General features: G+C 42.9%; 1 protein-coding gene and 1 non-coding gene across 2 annotated transcripts in view; one reads left to right on the top strand and one right to left on the bottom strand.

The window, feature by feature from the left end:
- Nucleotides 1–12101, bottom strand: part of Cobl (cordon-bleu WH2 repeat protein) — a 231435-nt gene that overhangs the window by 190913 nt on the left and 28421 nt on the right. The gene's annotated exons all lie outside the window — the stretch shown is intronic.
- LOC127206079 (U6 spliceosomal RNA) lies at nt 8104–8212 on the top strand. The gene has a single exon (XR_007832766.1). It is a non-coding gene; the product is annotated as a U6 spliceosomal RNA (small nuclear RNA).

Genomic DNA, 12101 nt, shown 5'->3' on the forward strand with positions numbered 1-12101 from the left:
TAAAGGAAGAAGACATACAAATGGCTGTAGGTGTATAAAAGACACTCAAACATTTCCCAATCTCCTAATGTGTAACCAACCTAAAAAAAAAAAAAAAATGCCTTTTACATTTAAAAAACAGGTTAGTGAGATAACAAGAAACAGCACTTCCTAGTAAACGATTCCAGAAATTCAAGTTCCTCTGCCATAGACAAACCAGCGCTGGAACCCAGCCACCCACTCACGTCCAAACTGCTCAGTGGCCGAGGATGACATGGCAGGGCCAAGGAGTCCCGCAGAGAGCAGATGGTCCGCAGCGCTGGAGACATTTACCTCCTGACCCGCTGCCAAAGTGCTTGCTGACTCCTGCCCTGCAGGGTAGAATCTGATCGCTGTGTAGAGCACTCAAGGCTTTCCAAGATGAGCACTGTGCATCTTCCTGTCACCCCATGAACCACCTCCTCAGCTCTTCCTGTGAAGAAGCTTCTGCCAGGCTCCTCCAGTGAGTGGCCTGACTGTGAGGTGGTAGGGACATCCCCAAACTGCTTAGGCCAAGAGTACAATAGCCAGTCATACTATTTAAATAATTTTACAGAAGATAATAGCCGTGAAGGGAGAATAGAAGTTTGTTTGTTTGTTTGTTTGTTTGTTTGTTTTAACAACCAAAGTATCATTTCAATGTTTAAGGAAAACCTAGGTGAGCTGCTGAAATGTATAAAGTAGCAAAAAACGTTTACTCAGGACACAGACAGGAAACTGAAAGAGACTGATAGCATGAGGACTGAATCTTGGGTTTTAGTTAGGTGATGTCAGAAGCCCACAGACATGTATGCTAGAACCGCCACACCCTTGTAAGTGCACGGTAAATTAACTCCTTTACATGAGGTCTTGTTAGCACAGCGAGGGCCTCGAGCTCCCTGCTATTTCAAGTGTGCATCACCCACTCATGCTGTGCCTTCTCCCACAGGGCTCAGCTTCTTCCTCTTTTTGTGCCTTCAGTTTAGCCTGGCACAGTCTCCAGCTCAGAGGCAGCACATTTAATCCCAGCTGGTCCCAAACTGGTCCAATGCAGCATCTTTTCCCTCAAATGTTTATTACTCTCACTCTGAAGAAACCAAAAGTCACATTCTCATGACGATAAGAATTAGAAACATTTAGCATGGCTGGGCGGTGGTGGCGCATGTCTTTAATCCCAGCACCTGGGAGGCAGAGGCAGGCCAATCATTGTGAGTTCAAGGCCAGCCTGGTCTACAAAGCGAGTCTAGGACAGCCAAAGCTACACAGAGAAATCGTCTTGAAAAACCAATAAATAATAAATAAATAAATAAATAAATAAATAAATAAATAAATAAAATTAAATAAAAATTTAGCCTGGTGAACCCTCTACCACAGGTAAAACAAAACTATTTTAATTTGACATTTCAAAAGAAAATTCACTGTGGTGCCCCATATTCGACCACTTCCCCTTGGTGGCGAGGCCTGGTGGCACTCAGAGAAAGAATAAGCAGGCGTAACCATATGGTGGGGGAGGAGGTCTTCCTTCAGTCACAGAAATAGGGGACAGGAATAGGGTGAAAGCAGGAGGGAGGGAGGAACAGGAGGATACAAGGGATGGGATAACAATTGAGATGTAATCTGAATAAACTAATTAAATAAAAAATTCAGATTACTAAGAATAAATTAATTGAGGAAAGAGACTACTTCAAGGATCACTTACTTCTTATCTAAATCCTAAAATACCAGCAAACATTTTCTCAGACACTTAAAATACTCAAATAGGCACACGCTCGCTGTCTGAGCCAGATCAAGGGACCCCAGGAACCCTCAAAATGGCTGTCTCTGCCCCTTCCTCCATACCAGCCCCTGTTCCTGGAGTCTTGAGATGTCAGCCCAAAACAGGTGTGAGAACTCGCAAGGCTACTCCCAACCCACAGGACCCCTTTGCTCCATGTGTGCCTCCATTATGGATTGCCACAAGAGCAGGAGCTTCCTGGACACAATAACCCAAGACACGTGGCTGTTCCATTTTGGAATAAGTTAGATGGTAACCAACTGAAAAACCACCCCAAAATACAAAGCTATCTATCTACTGTTGATCACGAATGTACTGTAAAGCTGTCTGAGGGACTATAAGAAATGCTACTATCTAAAAGTCTCCCCTTATCATAAAAGAAACTGGTACCTACAGCGACATTCCTGAGAAAACCTGGGAAGATGTCAGGTCATACAACACTTACTCCCTGCCACGGGCCTCCACTTTTAAGAGGAAAACTGCTCCTCCGTCTTCTGCTGCTCCTATCACAGGGCCGGGAAGCTCCTCTGCTGCATATTTATAGCAGCCAGGTCTAGCTGGCACTTAAAAAATCAAGATTCTAAATAGGAATAGTAAGCTTTGCCAGAGAAACTAATTTTACTTCCTTGAAAATAGTTAACTTGCCTAAACTGTTTGATAATCAAAAAACAATTCCTAAAATACTTAATCACTTCAGTGGTCTTGGAATCCCAACATCCCATAAAGCCTATTTTAGATGTTTATTTTTAAGTGTCACTGAACTATCCCAACTCCTGCGTGCAGCAGTCCTTTTCTCTGACTACACCAACTCCACCTGTTTGTGACTGGGTCTTGTGCTAGTCGGTTGTTTTTTCATTTTTCCTTTTATTTTATTTTGCTTTTGGTCTTTGGTGACACAAGCTAGAGCCATGTGGCAATAAATAAATAAATAAATAAATAAATAAAATAAAAAATTGAAAAAATTGTAAAAACACATCAATTAAGGAATTGCCTGTATCAGATTGACCTGTACGCTAGTTTGTGTAGCATTTTCCTGATTACTGATTGATATGGGAGGACACAGCCTACTGTGGGTGGTGCCGCCCCTAGGCAGGTGGTCCTGGAGTGTCTAAGAAAGCAGGCTGAGCAAGCCATGGAGACCAAACCAGTGAGCAGCATTCCGCGGTGGTCCCACTTTCAGACCCAGCCTCCACATTCATTCTTTGGTTTCCGTCAATGATAGACGATAAACCTGTAAACTAAAACAAACTCTTTACTCCCCAAAGTTGCTCTTGGCCATGATGGTTATCGTAGCAACAGAAATGCAAAGTAGGACAGGCCTGTATTCCTTGTAGACATGCAGTCTTCCTTGGCTTCCTTTTCCTTATATCACAAGACACAGTGGCCTCCCTTGCCTTGCAGTGGGACTTTGCCTATTCCTTGGGCTGGGCATCCTTCTCCTCTCCTGGAGGAAATCCACTGTCATTGTCCCTTGCTCTGAACTGCCCCCTCCAGGACAAGTGGATTTCCAATTCGCCCCTGACCTTGTTTTAGCAACTTCGCTACCAAATAAATGCACTCCTCAGCTTCCTCACTGTGCCTCAGACAGAGAACACCGCTTGCCCACTCACCGCCCCTACCCCCATATCTAAGTTACCCCAGCCGGGCCTGACAACAGCATCACCTGCAAAGACCTCCGATGTGCTCTAGTTTGCCCATGGCTACTGCTTCCACATCCTCAAATTTCTTTTTATCTTTCTTTGCTTTATTGTCACAATAGGCTCCAAACTGTTTTCCACTTCTTAGTCCCTTGCTTTCAAACAAAGGAACTAAGTTAAGACCATTAATTATCTTGAAAGGAAGAGCAGAAATAAGCCACAGAGAGGGGGTGTGTGGTGCCAAGCACCGTAGACAACTCTTACATCTGTGCTGACTTACTCTGGAAGGTTCAAGCTACAAAACTCCACTAAAATTGCTCACCCTGCATGCTACCCTGCACAAACTCAACACCATCTTTGTCTTGCACAGTGGAGGACTCGCTAAAGTAAACAAATCTCTATAGGAATTCTAAGTTCAGGGACTCCCTGCCTCCAACTACAGAGTCTTTCTAGAAAACACTAATTTAAATCTTTGTGATTCTGTCGTGTTTTGAAATGCAAGGCAGTATTTTGACACATTGTTAATAAAAAGAATTCTTCTGTGACACAAGCAATTTGATTTAATTGGAAGGTCTGCATGTTCATTACAAGGCTTGGTCTGAAAGGAGAAACACCCATGGTGATAACAACTTAAAATATAAACAATCTGGCTTGAACTCTTGGCTGCCTGAGAGCCTGCTTCATCAGAGACTGACCCATGTGAAGAGACACAGACAGGGCTGAGGAGGACGGGGGAGACGGGGTTGACAGGGCAGGTAAACACTTGGAACAGTTACAGAGTTGATTACTCCTTGCCAGACACTTGAGAGCAACAGGAGAAGCCAGCTCCCAAACCCAGGGGCCACGGGGGCAGCTGCAATAAGAGCCAGGCAGTTCCACTGGGGAGCCCTTCAGTGAGTGAAGAGAAAACTCCTTGGGACATTTTGCGTATGTAAAACTGAAACAGCGAACACCTCACTGTCTAGCTTCCCCTGCCTTCTCTTTTACAACAATTTGCATATCTTGTAGCTGCTGTTGGGGTACCCTATTGCTTCCATTCTGCCAGGGCAGGACACACAGGGTGACATGATATGCAGAGGTCTGGCCCTGCTCTCCAACTGGGTCATATACTATTTCAGGGTTTTGCCCTGTCCTGTCCAAGTGGCCAAATGGCTTTTTAGAGCACATGTGCCAGGGTAGAGGATGAGGATAAGACCCCATCATGGCAAGAGGTGCCTGAAAGGATGGAGAAAAGACTTTATGTAGAAAACACAGAGAGAAAAGGACATCCAAGTGTGTCTACCACACAATGCAGACTGTCCCAAGAGCCACTATGAGATGGGCACAAGCATCTACGAGAGTCACTGGAAAACTTCTCAAAATTTCAGATGTCCAGGGCACCAGACAGCCTGCAGACACTGACCCCATGGTTAGTGACAAGTGTTTGGGAAAAACCTCGGTATCCCATCCAGCCAACCTCTCCTCCAATGAAGGCAAAATGCAATTACCCCAAAACCTCTTCTCAAAGCCTGACTAAATGCTGCAGCCCCATTCTTCATCTCACTCACCCCTTGATAACAGTCAGCCCCCACTCTTTTCTCTACACACTCATCTTTGGTTTCTCCAATAAAAGGCACACTTTGGAGAATCCACTATGAAGACCCGAAAGCTCACAATGAAGACCAGCTCCAAGGCCACTTGGGCCCTCTTTATTAGAGTGAGAAAGGAACTGTAGGGAATCTCTCTCAGTCGGTCTCAGACATGGCTCGATGGCCCACGCTCATCTTAGGACCTTATGAGCCAGTGTAAGATGGTCTCTGACCCATTAAGTCATTGTTTTGAAAAAACACAAAGAACAGGACTCCATGACCTGTTACAGTTTCTGGAAAACTCCGGGTCCTGAAGCCTATGGGAAAGGGGAGGATGGCTCAGATTTCTGAGAAAGGAAGTATTATGTGTGGTAGCAGCTGGGTCAGGGTGGCCCCTGCCTAACAATGCCATATACTCAGCCACAGACAGAGTCGCCTTGCCCTCAGGGCATGTTGATTCTTGACGTTTTCACCAACCTTGCCAGCAGGGACACTTATTTTGTCATCCAAACCTTCAGAAAACGCCAAAGAATACCACCAGGAAGCCAGGGACTACCCAGGCCGAGGAGGCCCCTGCAGTGAACCCCAGGCTGAGGATAAAGGGGGCTGTGGAGGAACCTGAAAACGGACTCAAGAAGAAGCAAGGTGTTTAGCTGGTAGGGAAGAGGGTAAGTAAGTAGTAAAGAAGATACATCCAGAGGAGGGAGGGGAATTTTCAGGTTACTTTGAGTAAGAGGGAGGGGAAGGCTGGACACAGTGTCAGCCAAGCCTTAAGGGCACTTGGGCCCAGTGCCTGAAGAAGAAGCTGGCCTGAACCACAGAGGGGAGGAGTCATCAGAGACTTACACATAAAGGAGTAGGGCTTGGCCAGTTAGTGTTGTGAGCTACAACAGAGGACACCAAAGGGAAGGAAGGCCCTGAACCTCTAATGAGCACACATGGAAGGAAGCTGAGGCAGATATTGCTCATGCCCTTTTGGTCCTGGCCTGTCACCATTCTCTTCAAAGGCAGCAGCCAGGGAATGGGCCTCCAGGCATAGCATCCCTTGCAGTGCAGGATGAGATGCTACCACCAAGGCCCAGGGATATAGGCCTGTCTGTTTCTATAATGGCTACAGATGTTCTGAAGTCCAAGTCAATGTCATGTTGAGTCCAAAAGTGCCAGCTGTGCTCTTACAAAAGTAGGGGGTCAGTCAGCCAAGAACAGACCCTACGCCTGAACTTTCCCACAGTTTGAATGATGCAATGCTATTTAACTTGGCAGCCCTGAGACTTAACTGGAGCCCAGGTTGTCTGATATATGTAGGCAAGCCAGCAGAAACCTATACATAGCCCCCTCCTATCCAGCCACTCCTATCCCACTGCTCCATGGGGCACAAGGCCCCACCATCTGTACATTTTCTATAGAGAACATCAAGAGCAAGAGTTTTGTGAGAGGCTTTGCCCTAGGGTTGCTGATAAAAGGGGGTCAATAACTGATAAAGACCTGACTCTGGTCTCTAATTACCCAGACATTTTTATATCTAAAACATTCATGGGAATATATGCATAAGTTGCATGGTAATGTAAGGTACTAAGATCAACAATATTGTCAGTTTTTTAATCATAAAAATTAATATTATTATTATTATTATTGTTGTTGTTGTTGGTTTTGAAGCAGGGTTTCTCTGAATGTCCTGGAACTCACTCTGTACATCAGGCTGGCCTCAAACTCAAAGAGATCTACCTGCCTCTGCCTCCCAAGCACTGGGATTAAAGGTGTGTGCCTCCCAGCCAGAATATTTATTTTGATATAAGATCTGTATTAGACCAAAAGTCCAATGTCCTAAAGCACATTTCCAAAAGTCTGTGGGACTTTCACGCATCAGTACAGTCACTGTCTGGAGGAAGAAGTCAGCCTTTCTGTAAAGGACCCTCCTGCTTTCCAGCTCTGCTCTTTCTTTGCTGAGCACTGGTTTAGGAGGGTAAAGGGAAGGTGGGCCTGACTGAGGAGCTAGATACATACAGGGGACTGAGAAAACCATGTCATTATATGGAAAGGACTAGGAGCCAGGCCTGTCACTGCCAGGGAACGAGTTATAAATATGGAGTGTGGGAAGGCTGGGACAGGCAGCGTTGGGCTGACAGACGTAAGTGTGAGCTTTTCAATAGGTATATCTTGCTCCTAGACAAAAGGGAGTATGTGTGCACACACACATGAATGGATACAGGTGACAATGAGGAGCAGGAGAGTGTGAACAGCAGCAGTATAAATAGGGACAGTGCTTCAAGATCTGTCTGTTATCTGTCTTAATTGTGTCCTAGTTAGCTATTTCTGATGTATAAGCTAAAATATTTAAGAGGAATTCAAGGAGCTTTATTTGAAGTAATTTAATTATCTTCCAAAGAAGAAGTTTTAGTCATATTTTAATATCTTAACTGTATGGTGAGCACAAATTTCGTTTTTGCTCATTTTTCTCTAGTGTGAGTGTGTGTATATATACATATATATATATTATTCCCACGAGTTGCTCTTCCTTAATCTACAATGAGATTCCATAGCCATGGCTAATTTCCCTCAATGGTCTACAGTGTCTAACCACTAGTAATCAACACAGTGCAGTGGAAGCTAGGCTGACAGGACAGAACATCCTTTCCTCTCTGCAGTTCTGAAGGCCAAATGCAGGTGGATGGACATGACCTAAGTGAACGCAGGTTCCCACCACTAAACAAGAAGCTATTTTCAACTGACACCCACTTGCAAAGGAAAACTCAAGTCTTCTCCAATAGAGTCTCGCTGAGTACATGAACCACACTTCAGGGCGGGCCCCATGCCAGCACAAAGCGAACTTGATGGTATTCTGTAGACCTTCCATCTCATAGGGCTTGGTTGGGGCATTTTTTGGTCTATTGCTTGTATATTTTGGTTTCTGATTTTTAAATTTCATTTCATTTATTTATTTATTATTTGTGTGTGTTGTTGTTTTGTTTTTAAAGGAGAGAGAGAAAGAGAGAGAGAACTGAGTGGAGATGGGTGGGTAGGGAGGTAGGAATGAGCTCAGAAGAGCTAGGAGAAGAGAAAAGCAGGATCAAAATATGTTGTATTAAAATAAAGGTTATTTTTTTTTTCAATTAAAAAAAAGGTGGAGGTGCTCGCTTCGGCAGCACATATATACTAAAATTGGAACGATATAGAGAAGATTAACATGGCCCCTGTGCAAGGATGACATGCAAATTCATGAAGCGTTCCATATTAAAAAAAAAAAAAAAAAAAAAAGAAAGGTGGAGGCTGCTGTAGGAAATTATACTGTAGCCACTAAGAAGTCAGTACACAACACTTGACCAGTGAGAATGATCGATATTGACCTCGGATGGGGAGGCAGGGAACCCAGCCCAGCATGGGCTCTCACAATGGCTCCTGTGGCCTCAGCAATACTCTGAGCAGTGCAGGAATGGAAGGCGTTGTGTCAGTGACGGAAGTACACAGCAGCTCAGTGCGACATGTATCTCTGTGCGGTATGCGCAAAAGAAGCATGCCTAACAACCCAAACTGTACTGAAAACAGCAGCAACCTGGAATGCCCAAATACAAGAGCAGAAAATCCTTATCAGGCAGTAAAGAGATCTAGAGGTTCCATATCCACAGACTCACGCATATCCACCAAAAGGGCCATATCTGCTCAGATGGGGTGAGCTGAGAAGCAGGCCTGGGGAGGAAGGAAAAGTGGGCATCTTTCAGGGCCAGGGGACAGAGCAGCCTTTGTACAGTCCCTCCCATCGCCCCTTCCACCAGCACTAGAGACAGCAATGCTATATTTAATAAGCCCCTCATTCTCATCTGCCAAGCCAGTGGATTATATAGACCACCCTCTTCCTGTTTCGTTTTTTTCCCAAAAGCAAAACAAACAAACAAAACAAACAACAACAACAAAACCACAAATGAACAAACTACAAAAGCTATGATAATAATAATGTGAAAATGACAGCCACAGAACAGGGGTGGGGAGGGCAGGAGGAAAGAGAACCTATCTCTTAACATGCACTGTCTGTTTTCTTTTGTTTTTTTGTTTTTTGTTTTTTGTTTTTTGTTTTGTTTTGTTTTGTTTTATTGGTTTGTTTTTTTTTGTTTTTTTGGTTTTTTTTGTTTTTTTTTTTTTTTTTTGCTTGCTTGTTTTTGTCTTTGTTTTGGTTGGTTGTTTTTTTAAAAGATAAGTGGTAATTACAGGCTGTACATAGCCACTGCGTGCCTTCCGTGTGACTGTTCCAGGGCTGTGTGATATGACTAATTGCAGCACCCACGCAGCAGCCTCAGGCAGGCGGCAGGGAAACGCTTTCCGGAGACACTTGTGTCCTATAAGGAGTGGTACAGCTGTTATCATTCTCAAATTACTACCAAGCCCCACCCTGTGTGCCAGCCCAGCACTGAGAGACAAATAAACTATCTTAGCTCTTAAAACCCAATGATTCACCAAGGCAGCACGTGGCAAAGTTCTAAGAAAGGCCCTGCACACACTTTAACCTTATCATAAGGTTCTAGCGTGTTCAAAATTATCTGTGAGATCCTAAGAATTCCAATAAGACATATAGAAGCAGCCAGCAGCCATATCCTGACAACTGAAGAGGAAATTAGGGTAGGGGAGGGGTCGGGAAAGGCTGCATTATACTTCCAAAGTGTGCATACTTCTTTTGATAAATTTAATTTCTTTGTGATTTAAAGCAAATAATTTAAAATTTTCAATTACAGTTCCCAGGCATTCCAAATGTTTTAAAACATAATCTCTGACATATGTATTTATTTTTAAATGCACTTAAAGAGAGAAAGAGAGGGAGGAGGGAGAAATGTGAAAGTGCAATCAGTCCTCAGCTGAGTCACCAAGCCCAGGTACATGTCAGTGGAATTACCCAATCTGAGTGTCAGAGAGATGTCTGCAAAACTGAAGACTTGGGGACCTACTGAATGGTACCAAGAGGTATGCATTTCAGGTGGATGGAATGCCATAAGGAAAAGAGGAAACAAATATGTCAAGGTTAGTGGCAGAAAACTTCCCCAAAGTCAGCAAAAGACATAAGGCTTCATGTTCACAAAGTTCAGCAAAGCCCATCCAGAGTGAAGATCGTGCACACTCTTGGACATTATGGGCTAAGGAGCTTAAAACAGAAGAAAGCCAGCTACTCGGGGAGGCAGAGGAAGGTGGATCTCTGTGAGTTCGAGGCCAGCCTGGTCTACAGAGGAGTCCAGAACAGCCAAGGTTACACAGAGAAACCCTGCCTTAGAAAACAAAAACAAAAGAAAAAGAGAAAAGGAAGTTGGTAACAACCAGTCCTAGAGACGGGTGCTGTTTCTTGACCAGTTCTTGACAAGGAGTACAGAGCACGGGGCATGGATGACAGCGCCTGAGAGGACAGCTGAGCATTCCTTACGTGAAGTGACTGGCACCGGCAATGTTTAGGATTACTGAGATTTGGGGTGGGGGTGGATTCTGAAATAGCTGTATAGTTTTGGAATGCTGCTTAGCCCAAAGCGTTCTATGTCTTACAGTATTTCAGATTTTATTCGGGATTTGTGATGAGAGATGCTTGACCTCTATGTTATATTCCACACAAATGGCAAAATAACTGATTTTGAGTAAAGTGTCAAAAGCCTATATATTTTCAACACTAGAACATTCATAGAATTTTTAAGGTTTTTTTTTTTTTAAAGAAAAAAAAATCACATTGGAAATAACAAATTGAAAATACATAAGGTAAATATATCCATTTAAAACTTTGATTTTTGCCCTGGGGTGTGCCAATTGGTAGCAAGTTGCATGCACATGGAAGGAAGCTCTACCAACATGAACAGTAACAAATAACTTTAAATCTGGAGTGAGGAACACTATGGAAAGGGAGTTGTCAGGTCCAAGTGGCTTTACTGTGAAATTAAACTGAATACTTAACTTTTTTAAAAGTTCAATTCTATCTATACAATCATATCTAGAAAACAGAAGAAAAGACAATACTTCTTAAATTATTATATAAGGCCAGTATTAACTAGATGGGATCATATATGGAAACCTTCAGAAAAAAAGAGGAAATAGAATCCAGGAATACATAAAGCGAACGATGCGTCATACAAAATAGTTGACAACAGGAGTACAAGGCTGGTTCAATATCTGAAACTTGATAAACTTAATTCATTATACCATGAGTTGAAATAAAACCAAATTAAAACAAAACAATGATAAAATTCAATGTTAGCAAGTAAAGAATAAGCCTTTAAGAAGACACCTATAAAGCATCTACAGCTGATACAGTTTTTTAATTAATTTATTCATTTATTTTTGGTAATAGATCAAATGTTTTCCTACTGAGATTAAGAACAAGATAAGGATGATACTATCAGGTACTCTTACTCAACCAGAATGCTGGGCTACAAGAAGGGAAAGGGTTAAAAGAAATAAAGTTCAGACCGGGACATAAAGCCATGCCTATTTTCTAGACATATAAGTTCCCAGAGACTCTTCAAACAAAACAAGAAAACCCGCAGAATTAATAAACTAAGCAAAAGTGCAGGGTACAATGTCCACACACACGGTCAGTTAGACTTCTATACTACCAATCGACAATCTCAAACTGAAATTGTAAAATGTCACTTATACTTTTGGTTCCTATGGGCAAAATAATTAGTTAAACCTCCCCTGAACACTGATAGACTCTCCTGACCATGCCGGTGGGAGAAATGGAAGAGGACTTGGAATTAATGCTGGCAAATATTAAGGGATTGGGAGACTGAAACCGATTTACAGATTTCACCAAAGGTCAACCACTGTCCGTGCGGTTATTTTGAGCTTAATCACTCATGTGCAAAAGCAGAGGAAAGGAACCAGGACAGGTCTGGAAAACTAAGACTGTTCAGGGCATTAGACTACACTATTTCAACATTCCTATAAGGTAGTCAGATTAAACAGTGTATTACTTGTGAGGAACAGCTATAAAGCATTAGACAAACTAACCAAGAAGTAGATCTGCACAAATATGGCTATGTGGTGGGTTTGTTGTTGTTGTTGTTGTTGTTGTTGTTGTTTTGGTCAAAAGTATTAAGGAATTAAGACAAACAAAAAACAAAACAAAACAACAGCAACAAGTGGTCTTTTCAATTAGTGGTAGTA

The sequence above is a fragment of the Acomys russatus genome, chromosome 22 (assembly GCF_903995435.1).
Source record: "Acomys russatus chromosome 22, mAcoRus1.1, whole genome shotgun sequence".
Taxonomy (NCBI): domain Eukaryota; kingdom Metazoa; phylum Chordata; class Mammalia; order Rodentia; family Muridae; genus Acomys; species Acomys russatus.